Here is a 22,405-nt window from a genome sequence, read left to right on the forward strand (position 1 = left end):
GGAGATGGGTGATTTCCCCTGCTCCCTCAGTGCTGAGCCCTGGGGAGACAGCCACAGCAAGTGCTTGCATGTCCATTAATAACTGCTTCTTTGTTTCTTATTGTCTTGTGGGTCTCATGAACACAAGGCCCATTGGTTTTCAGAGCTAGGTGTTTAGCAGCCTGTCCTGCAGGTGGGAGTCTTAAGAGCTGGGGTGCTAAATGTGAGGTTCAAACCATTCACTCCTTGGTAGGAATATGGGAGTTTGGAGTTCCCTCCCAACTGTATGGGGCTGTGTCAGGTGTGGGGTTTATGGCAAGAGTGTGTCTCAGCATTTCCTACCCATTCCAATATGAGTGTTTTCTCATTTGCCCAATGTATAGGAGTCTCTCAGATAGTTTCTCTATTTCTTTCAGAAGTAATTGCTGTGTATAGCTGTACACTTGGTATTGTCATGGGAAGAGGGAAGCAAGGCTTCACTGTCTCCATCATGATCAACTTCTCTATTTTACTTTTATTATTGAAGGCTATTTTTGCTAGGTTTAAAATTCTAGGTTGACAGAGTTTTTCTCCAGCAATTTAAAGATATTATATCACTGTCTTCTGGCTTCTATCATATCCATTAAAAAGTTGGCTGTCAATTATATTGTTCCTGTGTAGGTAAAGCCTCTCTTCTCCTCTGCCTGCTTTTAAGATTTTCTGTTTTGTTTTCAGTTTTTAGAGGTTTTACTATGATGTGTGTAGATGTAGTTTCTTTTTCTTTATCCTACTTGAGGTCCATAGGGCTTCTTATCTGAGTTTGATATCTTTCAGCAGTTTTGGTAAGTTCTTAGCCATTATCTCGTTAGTTACTGAGTTTGGTTCATTCTCTCTTTCCTCTCTTGAGACTCCAATTTTATGCACATTAGAATTTCTGTCTTCTCTTTTACTCTGTCTTTTGAAATTTCAATCCTCTTGCCTTTCTAAAGCTTCTTTCTGAATATTTTCTTCTAATATATCTTCCAGTTAACGAATTCTTTCTTAAGCTATATGTAATCTGCTGTTAAATGCATTCACTGAGTTCTTAATTTGAAGTATCATGTTTTTTTAAAACAGAATTCCCACTTGATCCCTTTATGTAGCTTCTCATCTTCTGCCCAAATTCTCTATCTTATCTTTTTTTCAACTTAGACTTTGTAAACATAGTTATCTTAAAGTTTGTGTCTCATGGCTCTTTTATCTGGAGCCCCTGCGAGTATATTTCCATGGTCTATTTTTCTGCTGAGAACATGTCATTCATATTGTCTTACCTCCTTATATCCAGTTATTCTTTTAAATTATATGGTGGACACTGCACTTGCAAAATGATTTTTGGAAATAATTTGAGGATTACAGTAATGATATCTTTCTCCAAAAAAGTATGTCCATTTCTGCCAGGTTCTTAGAAGCATTAGCAATTAAGGATTATCTTTATATAATTTCACAGGTTGGGGGGAATTTATACTAAAGTCCCTTTAGGGACATGTTTACTTCCAAGTCTCCATTTCTTCTAGGGTACACTCTTCATGATTCCAATCCAAATAATGGGAATTCACTATGCTGTTTTTCCTTTGTGGACTCTGACTTCATTGTCATCACTTGAGCCCCAGAAAGCTGTCAACAGCTTGTTTTAGCCTTTCAACCACTGTCTCCAAAATTGGGTTTGGCCTCCAGGGAAATGGAGCCCTAAACACCAGACTCAATTTCTTTAATCTCTTTCTCCTTCTGGAGCTTGACTCTGCAATTCTTCATTCAATTTTTATAACTCTAATGCCTTTATATCCTGATTATTAAAAACTTTTTAGATTAATTGAATAGATGCATATGTGCTATGAAAAATAAAGTTTTATTTGGATTTGGGTAATTTGCTCTGACAATGACCTTCACAGGATGGATGTAAGCTATCCTGTGTAGTGGTTAAGAGCACAGGATCTGGAGCCAGCAAATCTGGTTCAAATCCTTGTTTTGCTTCTAGTAGCAGTGTGATTTTTGACAGCTTACTTAAACTTTCTGGTTCCCACTTCTCTCACTGGTAAAATGTAAATGATGATTATAGATTCTTTGTTGACGAATAAATAGAATAATATTGCAAAAATATAATACAGAGTTGGTATCTAGTATAAACACCATCAAATGGCAACTATTGTTATTCAACATGAACTATTTAAATATTTAATAACATCTGCCAAAGACAACTATTTTAGATTTAAAATGATTATAATTATGAGATTCTTTTCCCAGTGTTGTATTTCAGAAAGGAACTCTTAGGTCATGGCTTTGGGGTCCTGGCAATACCTGCTTTGTAATATTTCCAGATCCAAATCTTAGCAGTGTTTATGCTGTAGAAGTCAGGGACCCAGTGGAATACTTCCTCACATTCTGGGGCCAATTAAAAACTCCAATTAAGGAAAATTCTGTCTCTGCCCACATGTAGCCTTAAAGCATGCTTCTGTGCATAGATGTGTAAGAGTTCATGTGTTTGAGTTTCTACAATTGCCCTAATTGTTTTAAGGGCTTTACTAGCTCCCTCTTTACACACAGGTAAAGCCAAAGGTGCACTAGCACCCTATGATTACCTTCAGGGCCCCCATTGTTATAGCCCTACTTTAAGCCACTTGACCCTATTTTTATACATCTAGAGATTATCTACTCTTCAGGAGACTATTCCTGCTAATTCTGCCTGTTGGGCACTTGAAAGCAGGTTCATTTAAACATCAATAACTAGGAGTCTTCATTGACCTCATGCTGCGTAAGTCCTAACCTAGTCTTGACCCTAAAGTCAAAACTTTGTGAAAAGTCAATAAAAGTAGCAAACAATGTTATATTATTCTTGGCAGACTTTGCACAACAATGAGAGGGTTTAACAATAGTTAATTATGGCTTAATAGTTGCTTGCTAACAAGTATTGGGTTTTTACAATGTAGCAGGCAATATGCACACATGCTCTCATTTGACTCACATAGCAACCAAATGAGGTAGGCACTGTCATTACTCCTGCTTTAAAGGGGAGGAACTGTGGTTTACAGGGGCAAAGTATTTAACCTGAGGCCACAAATCAGCCACAGGATTCATGTCAGCCATTCCTGGAATCTATGTGCTCTCCATGTGGAATATTAGGTAGAGAAACTTAAGACTCAGTTTATGATGGAGAAAGCTGTCTTGAAGCTTTGAAGGAACATCCAGAAAATTAATAGGTCCATAGTTATCCCACAGAATTGCTCTGTTAAAATGAGGTAGATTATGCTTTCAAAGACTATCCTGGTAAGAATAAGGACTGAGGATCTAATGAAAATAATGAGGTTAGCAAGCATCAAAAACAGCCCATCAGAACAGGGACAGAATAGTCTCGCAGCAAAAGAATAGCACCTGGTCATGTAAGTGACAATATTCAATAAATAATCCAGAAGAGGAGGCATTAGCAGGTCTTGAGAAGCTTCTTAGAGAAGCTTATAATTGACAAAATGAAAGGTAACACTCCTATAAGCTGTGAAAAGTTAACCTTCTGGGCCCAAATGGAATATGTGTTTCCACAAAATCTCTGACTAGACACACTCAGTGGGTAACCATGTTACAGAATTGACCCACATTAAGGATTCTAACAGCCCAACCCAAGGCCTTCCATACAAATCATTACACTTGAGGCTCTTTTATGGAGGAGAAATGAAATTATAATAAGAATAAAATTTATTAAGTTACTTAATGGTCCTGCTCCCTTGCCTACTAATACCAGGTTTTGATTTTGATTTTGGTTTTTGCTTATGAATACTTAACCAAGTAGAAGTCTGAAGTGTTAGGCCCACATCTACCCAAATAGTTCTGGTTACCCTCACTTACCTGAGGGATGGAAATATATTAAATAAATAAATAAATAAATAAATAAATAAATAAATAAATAAATTCCCCCTTTAACTTTTTGAAACAATTAAAATGTAGCTTTGGAAGATATTATGAGACTGAACAATCCTTCGTTCACTTTAGCCTTTTAATCTAATCTGACCAGTCTGTGTAGAAATCAATTCAAGGACTGCTAATATCAAGGTTTAGGTGTGAAGGTAAAGTGGTGTAAAATATCCATTCCAAAGATGATGGTGATGAAGGAGGAGGGATCATATCCATAGCAGTGGCTTCCCACAGTGAAGGTATGTATACAAATTAAGTTCCCATGTATTTGCTGGGCATACTGCAAGTCAGCAATCCTGGATAATGCCTGGCACACTAAATGCTCAAAGCATGCTTGTTGGGTGAATACGTTTACTTAGAAAGTGAGCTGGCCAAGGCTTTGAGCTGGATCTTAAAGGACGAGTTTAGCCAGTGAGGAAGAGATTTGTTCAAATCAGAGAGGCAAGCAAAGGGATAGGAATGACTTTTAAGTTCCCACTCAGGCAGATGGATGGGCAGTGGTGCCATAAACTAAACAAGGTGATGGATGGAGGAGGAGGCACCAGTCAAATTAATAACAAATTAATAATGTGACAGGATACTTTGTCACAAATTGGGGAAGTTCATGTTTAAAGGATTGATGCATCTTGCAGAGTGTTACTGTCTCAAATTACCTTCTCCATATTTACACAACTGGAATCCTCTTGGAACCTTTTTTGGTGGTCATTCTCTGACTATCCTAGAGTTTGAGTCTTTGTATAGTTTTGATTTTGTTGGCTACCAAAATGGGATATTGTTTACTAAAAGCTAAGATGGCCACGAGAGAACTCTCTAAAAGCAGAAACTTTATTTCAATGATCTTATTGTCACCTTCATGTAATAGGTATGCTGTCATTTTTCTTTTTCATTACTCACTAAAGCCTAATGTGTTTGTGTGTTGATATTTTGTAGATGAGGGAACTATATTAAAATACAGCATCATTCAAGGATGTGGGGGGGGTTGCGAGGGAGGTTGGTTGCAAATTAAGAGATGGTCATAGCACAAAAGCAGGGAATGAGGATGAATATAATAGTGAGGTTACTCAACCCAAAGTAGTGAAAACTGAGTATTACTCTGGAATGAAATGCCACATGGCTGGGAGACATGGCCCGAGCATGTGTAATTGAGAACATGTCTCTGGAGAAGAGAGGAAAAGCAGAATGGCTCTTTAATAAATTAAGCCAATGTCTCTGAAAATGTGTGTTTTCTAAATCAAGCATTTCCCAAAATGTACATTTCCCAAATCTCTCTAAGAGATTCTCTTGGAGATTCACAACGCTAAATATTAGCAGTGAAAGGCTCTGAGAAGACCGGCAGCAAAGGAAAACTAATTTTATTTAATCCAAATTTGATCAAACTTATTTGACCTTGGAATGTATTTGTCATGGAACATTTAGTACCACTGCCCAGAAAGGTGTGGGAAATGTTGAATTAGGAAACCATGTTTAATTTCATAGTGTCTAGCATGTACTAGGTGATAAATAAAACTTATTTTTGAATTTTTGTAAGTATTTTTCAAATAACAAAATCATTATCTGCTGTCGACAGTTTTTTCAAAAAATGGATTAAAAAAAGTGAAGTAGCCATGACCTTCAGAATCAGGACAGAACCTTAGAATTACAAAGAATGTGGCTTTCTTAACATCTACTAAAAATAATTAAAGAAATTTCTACCATCTCAGGGCCTGCCCAATTCAGGGATAAATTATTCCCTCCAGTTCCATAGCACATAGTTCCTCTGAAACTATTAATTCTGCTTACATACCTTCCGAGTGTGAGTGAAATTTAATTATCTCATTTTCTTTAATAGCAGAGAGTAGATTAATTGTTTAAGAGAAAAATATGGCTTGTTACATGGGTGGAAAGGGGCAGAGTCCCTGGTGTGCCACTGTAGATATGACCATCAAGCAGAAACTTGAAGTAGATAGCACATCAAAGTGTATATTCACACAGAAGATAGAACTAATTATTCATTTAACACTAATTTTCAATATACACTGAAATTTATTTGGTTTTGTCAAATGAGAATAAATGTGTTTATCAGGCAAACTGCAGTTCAGATTTTGACTTAATCACTTTCTAGCTATTTAGGCACTGGCAAGTCTCTGAGCTTCAGTTTCCTCTTTGTAAAATGGCATTAATATTTGGAGCACTAGAATAAAGCCTTCCTCATTTTGTCATTTAGAAGTCCTCAGGATGATTGTTGCTCACTCTCATGCCACCCTAAAGCAAAGCTTCCTAGCAGACACACCCTACTCCATCCCACTCACAGTTCTGAAGGAGAGAGATCCAGCCAGAAAATAGACCTACAAATGGTAAACACTTGAAATACACAAGTCACTTAATCCTTCTTCCTTAAATGGAAATGCAAAACTAAGGATTACCAGGCATACAAGGAGAACTGCAGCATGAAAAAGAAAGACAAAAACAAAAAACAAAAAACCCCAAGACCACACACACACACACACACACACACACACACACACACACACAACAACAACAACAACAACAACAACAACAACAAAAAGACAAAAACTAACCTAGAAGTGCAAGGGGGGGACGCGGGGGGAGACAATTAAGGAATAGAAAACAACACCAAAAACATTCTAATTAATATGCAAGGGGAATTTTGGAGAAAATATGATATCCTTAAAATTGGAACAAAACACTAAGAAAAAGAAACAATGAGAGAATGAAAGAGAATGATTGCAGATTTTTAAAAAATAGTACTGGTTGAGAAAAAATTTAATTACAGAAGACCTAGAAAATAAATCCAAAGACTCTTTCTATTCTCTTAGAACATAGGGGAAAAAAGACAAAGAATTGAAAACTATGAGACAAAAGATCAGTCAGAAGTTCAGGCTAGGAGTCTCACATGCAGTTTTGGAAATGAAAAAAAATTATCAAAAAAAAAAAACTTGAAGAAAAAATTTCCAAAGATGAAGGACAAAATTCTTCAGAATTAAAAGAGCTTCTGAATGCCCAGAACAATTAAAGAAAAGAGAGCCATACCTAGAAACACCTTTGATATGTCAGAACACCATGGATTAAAAAAAAAAACTTCTAAAGGCTTCTATACCCAGCCAGATGTCAATCAAGTATGAGGGCAGAATAACATTTTCTGGCAAAAAGATCTCAGAAGGTTTATATACCATACATCCTTTCCTTGAAAAGTATTTGAAGATACACCCAGAGAAATAAGAGAGTCAAATAAGAAGAAGGTTGTAGGGTCCAGGAATCTGTAGTTACAATCTAGACTCCTGAGAGCAGTGGGAAAAATTTGCACCATGACCATTGAATAGAAGGTTCAGAGGGCAACCAGTACAGATTGGAATAGAAGGATGGTGGGGAGATAGGGGATGGAGGTCTCCAGGAGAAAAGGGGGAGTTGATAGAAAAGACAGGCTTGGGGAAAACTAATCACAAAGACAGATAATGCAAAAAGAGCCCCAACAGCACCCATTGGAAACTCCAGGGATCCCTGGTAGGGTAAGGAATGTATAATAAAGTGGAATGTTTAATCATAAATCATACATGAAGCAAACTAAAACATGGTGATATTAGTGGATAAAAAACAGAGAGAAATTCCATTGAACCTTGATGCTGGGAACATCCTCTCTCAGTTGGCCCAGGGGTTACGATATTAGACTTCTTAAAAAGAATATACTCCTAACACATGACTTGATCAATCTATGGATAAGTCATGGAGATGTGGCTGCAACTTTAGGACAAAATGTAAGGTATATGTTTCTATGACAAAATGAGACTTGGAAGGTGGATAAATGGGCAGGGTCATCAATAATTTTACTTTTTAAAGTGAGAAATCGAGAGATACAATATTATCAAAAGTTAATGAAACAAGAAATAGATTTAGTATAATACTTTATATTACAAATATAAACACGGGAAGAACAATAGATAACAAATATAACAAAAAAATAACAATATAAATATCAGACACTGTAAATGTACAGGATTGGGTGGAGGGGGGAAGGGTGGTAGAACTGAGCCAAATGATCAACTTTCATATTGAAGAGTCTATAAATTATATCCTTTATTGATACATTTAAAAAAATAGAGTTATAGGCATATTATCTATATAGAGGAAAGAACAGAAGAAATGACAATGGAAACAACCTTAGAATGGGATCTTGTCTGTCTCCTTTGTCCAACATTGTATCCTCTGTGCCTAGAATGGCATTGGGGACACCTGCTGATCAATGGTTAGTGAAAAGAAGGTGACTCTGGGAAACAATACATGAGTGCAGAGGAGAAGGGTCAAAGGCTGTCCCTTCCCAACATTGAATGGTTACCAGATAAAGGTACGATTATGATGAAAAAAAATTATAGCGGAAGGACAGAGGAGAGTGGAGCATGCCATGAATGGGGATGCTCCTTGGTGACATAACAGGTAAGGTGGGACCTGGAGGAGGAATCAGCCAGGTGAGGAAAGAGAGCTCCACTGAGAGCAGACTGAGGGAACATGTGTGCAGACTGGGTGGAGAGAAGATCCAGGTGGCCAGAGCAGAGTGCGATGGGGAGGCAGGCTCTGTGCGAGCATGTGCAAGTAGGCAGGAGCCAAGTCTAACAGGGTTTGGCAGGCCACGTAGGGATGCTGATGAATTGCTTAAGAAGCATGGAAGTGAGGCCTCTGACTTCTCTTTGTTTCCTTATCACCAGGGAGGCTGGGTTCTCCTGGCTCTGCGCTTATACTTGGGACCACAGCTTGCATACAACTCTGTTCTTGGACTTTTGGGAAGGGACTGGACTTCTGGATTTGATTTTCAGTCAAATCCAAAGAAGAAAATACCACATACTAGGTGACTGAGTAGAATATGGTCCACTTATTGCATATTTTGTGTCTTCGTTGCGTAAGTCGAAGGGGAGGTGCAGAGAATGTTGTGGGGAAAGAGCTGGATTTTATCATCCAAGTTTTGGTGCTTGTCAGGAAGTTATGATATACTGTTTTAGCAGGGAGGCAGAGAAACATCAACAGGGCAATTTAGGCATTGATCAGTGGCAAGGCACATTCTATTCAAGAAGCCAGAGGAGTGTTTGCTGGGCTCTCAGGAGCATGGGGCTGGGCCAGATGCCAATGATAATTGTAAAGATATGGGCTCTACCCTGATGAAGTGCCTATTCTTAGAAGACAGAAATAGATGTGAATGAACACAGATCCAGATTCTCTCAGAGCACAAATGCTGCACGGGGATTAGGCTTGGTGCTCTGGGAAGCTGAATGAACTCTTCCAATCCACTAGGGTCCTTGTTAGTGCATCAAAGCAGTAATTTCCTCAATGACAAGAGTTCACGTCGCTTCCTAAGGCACTTAACTTACTCCCAGGATATTGGTTGCACACCAGGGGAATCTGGCTCACTAATCTTTAACACTTGTCATAATTATTTTTCCTTCAATAATACTATTTTCCCCCCGAGAAACTCAAAATTATTACATAAGAAATGTAGAAATATAAGAGTGTGATATTTTTTTTTAATAAAATGTAGTCAGTGGCTCTGGGGAATTTTTGTAGCAAAAACCTCTCAAATCAATTATATTTTCTCATTTCTAGTTCCAATAATTGAATATTTTATTTCTGTATTTGTTTAAGTTCTTTCAAAATGAAAAGGTGGAGTTGTGTTGACACACTGAGAAAGGAGGGTATGATTAATTAAAGTTGTTTAAAGTATACGATGAAAACAGTGCTGATGCATATAAATGTGGCTCAATGAGCTGCCAGCTGCTTGACCAGGTTGTAGGAATCCTGTCAGCAATCCTGGGCAGGGGGCACAGTGGTGCATCATTCTGTCATCTCTAGGAGGTAGGTCTGCAATCACAACTCATCCAGAGAAAAAGGAAATGATGCAGCTAGATGTCGAGTGCCTGTGACTCAGCTATTTAGAAAATCCACAACCACTGACCTGTATTTCTCACATTTCAACCAGAATGTTCAGTTCTGATCCCTCTGTCACCTCAGCTGAGCACTCATCATCATTTACTTCCATTGTCTCATCTGATTCTCACGTCATTACTATGGTGTAGGTGGGAAGGTGGGTGGTGGTGGTTATTGCCCTTTAAAAGGTAAGGAACACCAGGTGGGATGCCTAGGTGGTTCAGTTGCTTAAGCGGCTGCCTTTGACTAGATGATCCCAGGGTCCTAGGATAGAGCCCCGCATCTGGCTCCCTGCTCAGTGGGGAGCCTGCTTCTCCCTCTGCCTGCTCTTCCTGCCACTCCCCCAGCTTGTGCTCTCTCTCTCTCTCTCTCTCTGACAAATTAATTAATTAATTAATTGATTTTAAAAATCTTAAAAAAAAAAAAAAAAGGTTGAGGATGGTGCCCAAGGTCACAGTGCTGGGTGGTAGAGCCAGAATCAGACTGGAGGTCTTTTGATTCCTTGCAGGCACTTCTTGCTGACTCTGAGACCTCAGGTGACCTCAGGCCCTTCTTGGCCTGACCTCTGAGCTTCAGCCATTGCACCCCACCCCTGCCACACAAGTGATCTGAATGTCTGAATAAACATGGCCTGGGAAGAGCAGCCCCTAGAAAGTTCCTGCTCCCAACTAGATGCTGATGTTACCTAAAGGCATAGGAACTCTTGGGATGGCATACATCTCATGCAGGAGTCAGCATTAGTCAGAAAACAATCATGAAGCAGGTAGATCTTTGACCCTCTCTTACTAGTTCCCTTAGTATGAATAATACCACCCCTAATTTCTCTCTCTCTCCATCCTTTCCACCCTCTCCCTCCCTGCCTTGCCCATTCTCATAGGAAAAACTCTCAAGGGGCTTCTGATGTTTTTTGAGGTTGGTTAAGGATGACCAGAGTGACCCACTCAGGGAAGGTTAATTTCAGAGTTCAAGCAATGAGTTTTCCAGAGCCTGCTTCCTCCAACCCATGCCACTGGAGATTAATAAATGTTGGTTATTGCTATTTGGCTCAGAGGATGCTTGATCTGTTTGCCTAAGTCAATCTCATATTCTTGTATTTATTCACTGTGACACCAGAAGGCAAAATGAGAAGACTCAAAATGACAAAGAGGCTGATTTCGCTTTGAAATGAAGGACTTTCAAGTAATTGGAACTCTTTGGAAAAGAAATGGCCATATCAAGGGGCCGTAGGGTTTTTGTTGCCAGAGGTAGTTAAACTGAATCGATGACCACTTATCGAAATGTGTTGGAAAAGGAGAGTATGGTTAGACTAGATGACCTCTAAGGTTCAACCCTGAGATATTTAATTTGTTTATCCTTCCCATAGACACATTTCTGGAGTACAGACAGAGGGAATTGGGTCAGAGGTTAGGGTCATCAGTCAGGCACCTTTAGTCCATCTGTCGCCTTTGCTAACCCAAGCTGCTCATCCACGAAGTCCAGTGAGGAATGTGGCACCAGGAGAGCAGCTGGGCAGAAGACAGGCCCATAGCTCATGGGTCAGAGTCTCCCTGATTTCAGCTACATTCCCACCATTGACAAACTTCACAGCAGCCACCACTTAACTAAACCAAAGGATCTATTTTGATGAGATTCTGAAACAAGAATCCCTAATGATTTTCTCCCCAGAATCATAGGAAAATGTAGCAGAGATATCATCATATCATTTGAATGTGTACCCACTTGCCAATTACTCTGGATTGATGCTTCCTGATGTAAATAATCAGCTGAACATAAAATCTAAATCATATACAGTTATTTGACACTTTATTCAAGAAAAAAAAAGATTGGCTATTTAGGCAAAAACATCAGCCTAGTAGTTTTCCTGGCAAATGTGCTATAACTAAGTATATATATAAAACAGTCCACATTATGAGCAAGTAATGGTCAGGCCATTCCAATGGGCAATTTACTCTCCAGGAAACCACCAGGGCCTGTGCTACATGCATGCTCTTTTCCAAGTTGCTCAGAGCCATTTAGAAAATTACTATTGTTATTCACAAAGTGCTCCACAAATCTCAGGAATTAACCCTCTTCCCAACATGTCTAATTTACTTGTTCTTCAAGTAATAGGTACGTTAAAGTTGATACGGGTCCAGTATCTAAATAAGAAAAAATAACCTTTTACTGAGTGCTCTGTATATTCCAGGTACTCTGAATGCATTGCATACAACCTCATTAAATCCTCACAACAACCCAGATGTATTATTATCCCTATTTGAACTGAAGAGTAAACTGAGACTCGGAGAGGAAAGTAATTTGTCCATGGTTACAGAGCTCCTAGTGCCTGGTGCATAATAAGTGCTGGATGAGGGATCGTTGATGTTAGTTTATACGAGGAGCACAGCTGCGATTGGAGTTGAGATCTAACATTCATCAAAGCCTTTACAATGGCTTCTATGTGGTTCTGCCCCATACAAATTGCACTGTCCGTGAGAAGGAAGTGTGTCATGCCCAAGTGTCACTGGCAGGAATCCTTGTCCTAAGGGAGGCATGTTGCAGATGTCACACTTTCAGTAGCTCCCTATTAGTTAAGGGCATGTGGCATGTAAAACATAATGATTAACACAGAAGTCTCCAAACTTGGGTAGGGTATGCAAAGAATTTTCTAGAAGTTTCTAGAAGCTGAATGATACAGTCAGGGTTAATGGACTCTACGACTAGCTTCTGTTTGTGGATGTCATCCTTTCTAAAACTGATTTGCCCAAGACTGCTCCAAGGGCAAGGCTCCATGCCATCTCTCCATTCCTGCCTCCCCTGCACCACAGATTTCTACCACATAGGACACTCCTCTCACCCAGGCCTGTCCTGTGTACATGCATAAGAGACACCCACTCTCAAGGGTGCAGCCCTGTGGGCACAGGGCTTAGTGAGATGCTGGTGACTTTGTGAGAATTGGAGAAAAAGCATCCCTTCCTCTGGGCGAATGGAGTGTGGGCTGAATCTTAGTCCCTGCTCACACACTCAGCAGTGTGCCCCCCTATGCACGTGATTGCCTGCACCAATCTTACTACAATCCTTAGAATGCTCATTGTCCTGAAATAAAGGCCCGTGGCTTTTTGTTTTTTAAGGGGGCACTTTCAAATTCTGATTCCCAGGAAGCCTTGAAGTACGAAGTTTTCTGGGGTTCTTTCAGAAAGTTTGTGAGCAAAATCATTTCATGCAGTTTGGGAAGACGAGATCGCTGGGCTCCCTCACAGGACAACCCAACTGAGGCATCGTCAATCCTCAAAGATCTCAGCTGAGTCAACAGAAACGCATTTACCAGTCAGGAAGGTTAACTGCTCACTCTTTATTTCTAAACAAAGATTGTTGAGCATCTCCTAAAGCACAAAAATATAATTGCTGGCCAGACAACGATGAAGATTGAATAACAGACTCATAAAATAAATGGCCAGAAATTCCACAGCAACATTTTCAGCCAAGAGCTTCTCTGACTTCAGATTGTAAATATGCCATTTGAAAAACAAAAAGATGGACTCAACATTCCAGTTCCCCAATATCCCCAATATCTTTAAGAGCACGGTAGCCCACTACTCCTGTGAAACTCAGACTCCGCAGACATACTTTATTTTTATTATTATTAATTTATTATTATTATTATTATTATTATTATTAACCAAACAGAGGAAGTGTTGGTTCAGTGCATGACATGGTGCTTTCTCAGCCCTTAACTACTCAAATGAGTATGATTTTCAGGTCAGTATTATTGATATGATATAAATCTAGTTTTCTTGGGAGACACTGCCTTTAAAATAGATTTCTCAAGAATTAAAGGGTTTCTACCTCACCTTCTTTTCATTATATTTATGAGTCAATGGGGGAAGAAAGCCAAGGGGTGCCTCTGAAGTGAGCTAACAGGTACACCCCAGGGAATGAAGGAATGAAATAATAAACACTTAGAAGTTCCATCTATGCGTCATACATGGCATTAGAAGATCATAATAGGAAAAGCCAGTGGTTATTAAGCACCTACTATATGCCAAGTGCTATTCTAAGAAAGGTACGGATATTTGCTCACCGAAGCCACGTGGCATCCACTTTGACAGAACTGAGTAGCTTGCCCGCCACCACACAGCTGGTGGAATTTTTCTTCCCAAATGCTTATTAGTCATTTATATATATTTTTTCTTTTCTGAGTTTATTTGACAGAGCTTTGAATCTATTAGTAATAGCATGCACACATTATATATCAAAGTATTTTTCCAAGTTTGCTGTTCATTTTCTGTGTGTGTGATGTTTTTGACAGAGTCAAATCTATCCTTATTTTTATTTATATTTCATTTACTTAGTATCAGACTTACAAAAACATTTCTCGCCCCAAGATTATTAAATCTTCACCTAAATTTTCTCTAGTAATTGTCAAGCTTTATTGCAATACATTAAAATCTTTCTAGCATTCATTTTAGTTTAGTATGCATCTAATTTTACTCTACTCACGACCACCCCCAATTACACAGTGTCCTAGTATTATTTCCTGGAAAGTTACTTTTCCACTCATACATTTATTCAACAAATCCTTTTCCAGAACCTACAATGAGCAGGCATTTTTCTAGGTCCTGGGGATACATTACATTATAATGGGGAGAGGCAAACATATAGTATGTTAGGTGGTGCTAATTGCAGGGGACAAGGAAGGGATGGAATGGCTATTTTACACAGAGTGGTAGGTATGTAAGGTCTGTGAGGAAGGTCTCTCTGAAATGGTGATATTAGGGTAGAGAACTGAAGGAAGCAAGAGGTGACCTATGTACCCAGGGAAGGGCATTCCAGGCAGAGGGAACAGTAGGTGCTGGGCCATGAGGTCAGATTATACTTGATGTGTTCCAAAAATGGCAAAGAGACCACTCTAGCTGAAGCAGTACCACAAATTAGGGGAGATGATACTAGAAGAAGTCAGAGGGGTGGCTGGAAACAGATCATGTAGGACCTGATAGATTATGGTAAGTACTTTGGATTTTGGCACTGAATGAGCATAGCAGATTACATTTCCCAAAGATGGCCACAGCCACATCTTGTGGGCTTGTCTGCAATATGGCATTGCCGTACCCTCAACCTCTTTGAATCTGGGCAGGCCTGGTAACTGCTTTGGCCAATAAAATATGGCAGGAGAGATGCTGTAACAGTTTGGGGAGTAACCCCTACCTGGTGTGGCATCTTCTCCTTCCTGCCTCTTAGAAGCCAATCACAATGGATAAAATGCAACTACCCCAAGATCACCATTCTGTGAGAAGCCCAAGCCACAGAGCCCTGGAAGATGAGATGCCACGTGAAGAGACAGAGAGACCAAGGAGCCACAGGGCACCAGGCAGGTGGGTGAAGAAGTGGAAGGGGATCCTCCAGCCTGGCCAACACCTAAATGCCCCAATTCCTGGTCCATGGTATCTTGAGGAGGATTGAAATGTTGTCTTAAGCCACCATGTTTTGGGATAGTTGGTCTTGCGGCGATAGAGAACTGGAACAGTGAGGAAGGAGGCTTTTGGAGGTGTTAGAGCAGTCACATGATTTGACCTGTTCTATGACAATTCCTCTGGGTCTGTGCTGAGAACAGAGGGAAGAAGGGAGAGTGTGGAAAGGAAACCAATATGCAGAGCGGGTAAGAGACCAGAGTGGTAGAGGCTGAAGAGGTGAGAAGTGATTCAGTTCCGGATATATTTCAAAGGACACGTGGACGGGAGCTGCTGATCGATTAGATGTGTGTTGTGAAAGAAAGGCATGAAGGATGGCTTTGAGGTGCTGGCCTGACAGAGGACGAACAGAGGAGGCTTTTAGTGACATGAAAGGAAACTGCAGGAGGAGAAGGGTTGGAAGCAGGGAAATCAGGAACTCTGTTTTGGACATGTTAAGATTATGAGGCTGAATATACATTCAAGTAGAGAGGCTGAGTGTTGTTGGGCAGTCAGGTGTCTAGTCAGAAGACAGGCCAGGGCTGGGAGAAGTAAGTCTGGGCATTATTGGTGTTTCCATGGTCATATCAGACCAGATGCCTGGGGAGTGAATGCAGACTGAGCAGAGAAGTTGGAGGACTGAGCCCCGAGCACTCCACCATCTATGGATGTGGAAGAGTTGGAGAAGGAACCCAAAAAGGAGGCTGTGGGGGAGTGGGGAAGGCGGCCAGTGAGATAGGAAGTGAAGTAAGAGACTGATGTTCTGGAGGCAGAGGGGTAAGTTGTTTTGGTAAGGAAAGAGTGAATAATCGTGTCAGATCTGCCAGAGAATCCAGTCAAATGAGGACTGACCATTCTCGATATTACTGTCCTTGTTCTTGATATTACTGATTCAGTATATTTATCATATACCAAATTTGCCTAGGTGTGTGTGAACTTTCTCTTCTCTCCCACTGATCTGTGTATCCACCTGGAACCATATGACCACTGAAAATTTCATACTCCACAAGGCAAGCACCATGACTGTGCCCCCACCTTTTCTTCTTTTTTCCCCCAAGAATATCCTGGTTATTCTAATCTGAAGTTCATCAGAATTTTAGATTGGAACTTTATCAAGTCCCCTTCTACCCCATATGCACTGGAAATTTTATTTTGTATATTTTTGGCATACAAATTAGTTTGGTGAGAGTTAATACTGAGTCTGCTTATCTAGTCTCCACACATTATGTGTTTCCACTTATATGTTTCACAAACCTAAGTAGATTTTTTTCATATAGTCTCATGTGTTTTCTCTTACGTTCTTTTCTAGGTATTTAAATTGCAGTGGCTTTTGTGAATTATATCCCCTTTTTGTCATTCTATTTTCTTACTGGCTATTTTTGCTCTAAGAAATCTATTTATTTTTGTGTGAAGAATTCTCTTATTATTTCTAATGATTTTACAGGTGATGCAAACAGATTTCACACCTTTGTTATTTTCATGGGCATGAAATTTCACAGCTATGGAATCAAATAGCCAATGTATAAGGCTGCCCTAATTTCTGCTGATAAAAGTATTCCTACTTTGGAGAATGGGATTTAATATGCCAGTATTTCAAAGTATTTCAATAAAGAACTCCATGATTTCCAGGTGCTCTGAGAATGATTGTAGCTGCACATCTCAAATTGTCCCAGATAGTTCCAATTTCAAATATTTTCCCTTTGTTAACCCATGAGTCAGACCATATGTCCTTTGATCTTTGCTTCAAAAAATATTGTCACGGCATTTAGAAACAGGGACAGCCCAGGCAAAGTTGTAACATATGGGATGTTTTTCCTCTGAGCCCCTAACTTTCCTCTCAGCATTTTTCCTGGTTATGTGTGCCTAGCACCCACACATGCGTGCACATGCACACACTCAGACACACACACGGCAGTGTCCTGGAGGAAAAGGGGTTTTATTCAAATAATGTCATGTGCACTGCTGCTGTGAAGCCTGGACTCAGGATCACCTTAAGGCTGGCTGGTGTGGAAGGCTTCAGAATTGGGAAGCCAGGGTTTAAACCTCACCTCTAACTGTATGCACTTGGGCAAGTCACTTAACCTTAGAGCCTCTATTCTCTCTATGTGAATATCTACTTTGTAGGGCTGTTGCGGGGACTCAGAACATGACTATAAAATGCTCATCATAGGTAAGAGCTGAGGAAAGAGTACCTACAACTTTGATTTAGAAGGAAGTTCCGTATTATTGCTCAGGTCCTTGAGAAAATTCCTTGGTCTCATGCTGAAGAAGTGAAGCAAAGCTATTGATGCAAAGTGACCAGAATGAGAATGCAGGAAGAATGGGGTCTCAACCTCTTCATTCCGCCTTTTGTACACCTATCTATAGAAACAAACCACCAGTGGCTGATGTCTCCCATTTATAACTAGCCAGCCTCCACTCAGAGGCTGCAGTGTAGTCACCATGGGGCAGACATTTGTCATTTTTTGCTGTCACCTTCCAACTCTCCACCCCTTCCTATTACCACTCCGCTCTTCCTTTTGAGGATGCCTTCGTGTGCGGAACTTTGGGAAGTAGGGCCTGAAGTCAAATGGACAGGCCTGACCTTTCCCTAGGGGCAGGCACGAGACCTAGATGCAGCTCATCACACTCTCCCTTCTTTCTGGGATTCTGTATTTTACATAAAGAATGCCCCAAAGTGGGGACAACTGAGGTCTTATCTGTCACAGTGGTGGCCACATTACAGGGCGCAGACTGTGTTCACATTTCCATTACTGTGGTTCTTAATGTTGTTCTTACTGGTTCTGGTGCCTTGGCCTTCAGACTCCCTCACTTGCTGCTCTCTTTTACACCTGGTTGTTCCAAATTGTTCCAAAAGATTGCTTTTTTGTTTAGCACAAGTCAGTTTGGTTTCTCTCTCTTGCAACAGTGCACTGACTGATACGGCCAGATTCCAAGACGAAAAGAAGAAAAGCAACTCATCCCCCTTAGCAAGAATTCTCTTACTGTGGTCAACAGCTGGTGCTTGGGGGAAAGGTGGACTCTTAAAACACGTGACTAAATGGGACATCATGGCTGAGCTGAAGTTCTCCATTATCACCTTAGAGAGGATTTGGGAGTAGAATGCCTTTCAGTTTGCAAATTTATCACCAAAGGAGGCAAGAGGATGGAGGGGTGGAAGAGGGATAGTGAGTATCAGCACGTGCGATGATCAGCTCAAACCCAAATCCTTTGTACACTTTCAGGAGAACCTGAACCAATTTTTCTGTTCAGAGCAGGGAAAAGTAAATGCTGGCTTTGCCTTTCCTCTCCTCATTTTCCATTGTTTCAGCACTGCTCCTTGGGCCTGAGAAAGCTGCCACAAAGCATTGTTATTAGTTATCTGATTGTTGTCCTACTTAATATGTTCCGTGGTCTGCTGGCTGATGGTAGTTTAAGCAGGATCTAATTGGTAACATATTGTCGATTGAATTAAGTGCCATATGATAGAGATTTAAACCATGGTAATTTTTCCATAAAGAAAAATCTGTCAACAGACTACAGCAGAGGACCATTAATAAATCAAATTGTCATGTTTATTAGTTATCGCAGGACTCTCGTTGTCTTGTATTCATGATAGGCGCCCCTCCCCCCCCGATTTTTAGCACCAGTAACAGGTATAAAGAGGAATCTCTGGCAAGGTGCTTTCCAGTGGGTTCGTATTTGTACACAAACACCTGTTTGTATTTTAATCATGAGAAAGTGCTACTTCACTTTAAAAGGAACATGGATTTGGGCTGTTTTTTGGATGAGGGATAATGTTTTTATTTTCTTGCAGTTATGTTTTAAAACATTGGGAGTCAACACATTGATAATCAAAGAAAAGCCAATGAAAACAAAAATGAGAACACCATTTGCTGACGAGATTCGCAAAAATAAGAACTGGTAGAATGTACTACAGGATTTGTAGGAGAATGGTCGCTGCAGTTTGATTTGTAATATTATAAAAATTGGCAATAAATTAATTTTCCATATATGGGAATGATTCAACAGATTATGGAACATCAGTACGAGGGAGCAAAACAGCTATTTGAAAGAATGAGCTAAATCTTCCCTAATGACGCATCATTAAGAACCAATATCATTTATACTTTCCCTTTCCCTTTTCTTTTAACGTCCTGTACTGAAAGTCGCTTTCCACATTTTTCTCCCACATGAATAAGAAATAATAGAATCGTAATAACCTGAACATATTAAGTTATAGTAACTTCTTATTAAACCTGTTTATAAAAACCAAAAAAAAAAAAGAAATAATAGAATTGTATTTTGCAAATGTACCCTCCCTGGAATCTCCTAAAACCCTGTGCACTGAGTAGGACAGGTTATTATACCCATTTTACAGATAAGGAAACTGAAGCGCCAAAGAGAAAGTGATTTATCGAAGGAGTCCCTAGCTGTCAACCTCAGGAGGCAGGATGCAAGGATGCAAGCTCTTCCTCCGAACCGATGTGTAGAATAAAGAGTCTAGAAATCAGAGACCAGCACCCAGCTCCTCCCCAGACTCTTAAATCTCAGCGTGACTTTGAACTTTTTTCTGAATTCTCTGCAGCCTGGCTTTCTCATCAGTCACATTTCAACACCACATAGTACTGCAGAGGCAACCCTGACGGCTAGGAGCAGGGAGTCGGAGGCCCCGCTCTGCCCAGTCCCACCCGTCTCTGCACCCATGGGCCAGCTGTCGGCGATCTTCTAAAACAGGCACAATCACAAGGGATCTGATGCGACAACATGAGAAGGCATGTAACGTGTGCACACGTGTCACAGACACTGACCCCATGCCATGTACTGTCATTTGGATGCCAGTTACAGTTTTCTGCTGCCCAGGTTGCTATGCACATGGACACACAAGAGGTGTACGAACTTGTGTCATCAAATCCACCAAGCTCTAGAGCTTGCTCTGACTGCCAGTGTGACTCATAGGAAGATCTGCCCCGGGCTCCTTTCCTGGCCACCCCCCGCCCCCCACTATACCTTTGCAGGGCTTGCACCTGAGGATCCTTGCTCTGACCTCCTCTATCTCCTTATACCCCATTTACTGACCCTACATCCCGCCTTCAATCTTTCCCCCTCTCCTACCATTTCCCTTCAAGTCTGACAGCTTAATTGCAGAAAAGAGGGTGATGATGATGATAAAAAATAATGATGGTCACTAATACTTATTGAGCCCTTTCAATGTGCCAGGCACTCTCCTAGGCACTTTACATGTATCAGCTCTGCTAAACCTTACTTAAGAGGTAGAGACTATTGTTGTACCCATTTTACAGATGCCAGGACCCTGATGCAGAGAGGTATAATGAATGACTTGCCCAACAAGTGTTAGAGTAAAGATTTGAACCCAGAAATCCAGGGGATGAGCAATGTATATTTTTTCCACTTTCTAAATGCAAAATAAATAAAAAATATGTATGACATAACTAAAGACTAAATGCAGGTTGTTGCCCAGAGAAAGAGAACCACAGTAAAGAGAAGCAAAACCAAAACCTTAGCAAATTGAGTGTTTGTGTTACTTTCACTGTAATAATCTCACATCAGCAGTGAGATGAGAAACCCTGATGGACCTAGGTAAAGGAAGGAACTCTTTCTCACTTTGCACTAAGGGGAAAATGCTTCTGAGAAAAGCAGACAGAATAATTTTTAAAAAATAAATATTTAGTTGTACATTCAAGACTCAAAGAACAAACTTACTGCCACTTCTCTGCTGTTGTGGGTATTGGTTGGCTTACCTATATTTAGGTTGGCTTACCCTATTTTAGTTGCAATATCAGGTTGCAGAATACCTGAATGGCTCTATCTCATAGAATTTTCAACCCTTTGAATAAAAGAGATTATGAACTCTATATCTACACATGATTTCACTTTTACATTTGTGAGCCTGAGTAGGAAGGAATTCACATATTAGGGAAAAAAATCCTTTATCACACCATTAGTTTCAAAAACTGTCACTATTGCTATTTTGTATCTGATGTGTGTCTATGTGTATATATGTATGTCTGTACATATACATGTAATGTGTCATATATATATGCACGATGTCTGACATGATGCACCATCCAGAGAATATGAGCTAGGGCTGTCAGACCCTGTTGTTGAGAAGGTCATTTGTTCTGGGTTATTTACGCAGAAGCAGTGGTGGCCTTAGGGCAAAACACATATTCTCTCCTTCCTGTGACCAGGGCTCTGGGAGATCATCTCTATGACCTTTCACAGGGGTCTAGTCTGTGGCCATGTCATAGTCTCTTTTTGGAGGTGTAGCTAACAGCCTAAATAAGGTTCAGACACACTGTTCATAAGGCCCGTAGGCCCAGCTATCATCCTATCATCACAAAGGGTATCAGCACGTCCACACCAAGGCTGTACATCCTTCATATGCTACACCCATGTGAATTCTGTGACTTTTTCGGATCATACTCCAAGTCTGCCTCCTCAGTCTGTCCAGCCATTCACCCAAGGCTGAATTATCTCTATGGGTGCAATGGGGGTGCTCCCTGCTGCCCAGTCCTGAGGAGGAGGGCCAGGCTACTCTGATGTAACCCCCAAAAAGGGTACAAAGCAAGGGTTACTTCTTCTCCACCCATGGCAGCCCAGAGGACCCAGACGCTCTTCAGCTTGATCTTACCTCTCAACTCACAGGCTCCTTTTCTTTCCCTCTCAGATAAGACGTTCAGCTTCTTTCTTCTAAGGCTGTGTGTGTGACTCTCCCATCTCACTGGCAAGCTTTCTGAATGGCACTTTCTGTATAAACAGGAAGAGTGTGTGTGGTCACGACTGAAGTGTGCAGGTGCTGATAGAGGATGTGAAAGTGTGGAGGCGAGTGACTAAACCAGCCAATGGCATTTCCCCACCAGATACCCAACTGTCCTCCTGTTACCTACCGCAGGGCAAGGTCTACCAGAAGGCTGGAAGCAAGAGCCTGGGCCCCACTCTGAGGGACCACCTGACATAAACCGAAAGAATGTGGTTGGTCATGGAGGCCAAGGGTGAAGTTCTTTACTGCTCTGCCTCTCCCTAACTCTGTGCGGACTCCTTAAAAGAACATTTTAGAATCCCTTAAATACATTCTTATCATCAAGTACACTGATTTAAATGGCCTACTTGACTTGTCTGAAACTCTGCTGGCTTCCCAAACTGCCCATACATAGGAGACCAGAACCAAAAGCCTT

At 40.6% G+C, this 22,405-nt stretch overlaps 1 protein-coding gene across 6 annotated transcripts in view; it reads right to left on the reverse strand.

The window, feature by feature from the left end:
- The window catches only part of AFF3 (ALF transcription elongation factor 3), a 565,487-nt gene extending 543,503 nt beyond the window's left edge, over nt 1-21,984 (reverse strand). For all 6 annotated transcript variants that reach the window (XM_028103928.2, XM_028103927.2, XM_028103926.2 and 3 more), the window contains exon 1: nt 21,862-21,984. The gene's annotated coding sequence lies outside the window, so the exon portion shown is untranslated. The remainder of the gene's footprint in view (nt 1-21,861) is intronic.
- Between the last annotated feature and the right edge of the window lie 421 nt (nt 21,985-22,405).

The sequence above is a fragment of the Eumetopias jubatus genome, unplaced genomic scaffold, assembly GCF_037043125.1.
Source record: "Eumetopias jubatus isolate StellerSeaLion01/CBP00866 unplaced genomic scaffold, mEumJub1_p1.0 scaffold_9, whole genome shotgun sequence".
NCBI lineage: Eukaryota > Metazoa > Chordata > Mammalia > Carnivora > Otariidae > Eumetopias > Eumetopias jubatus.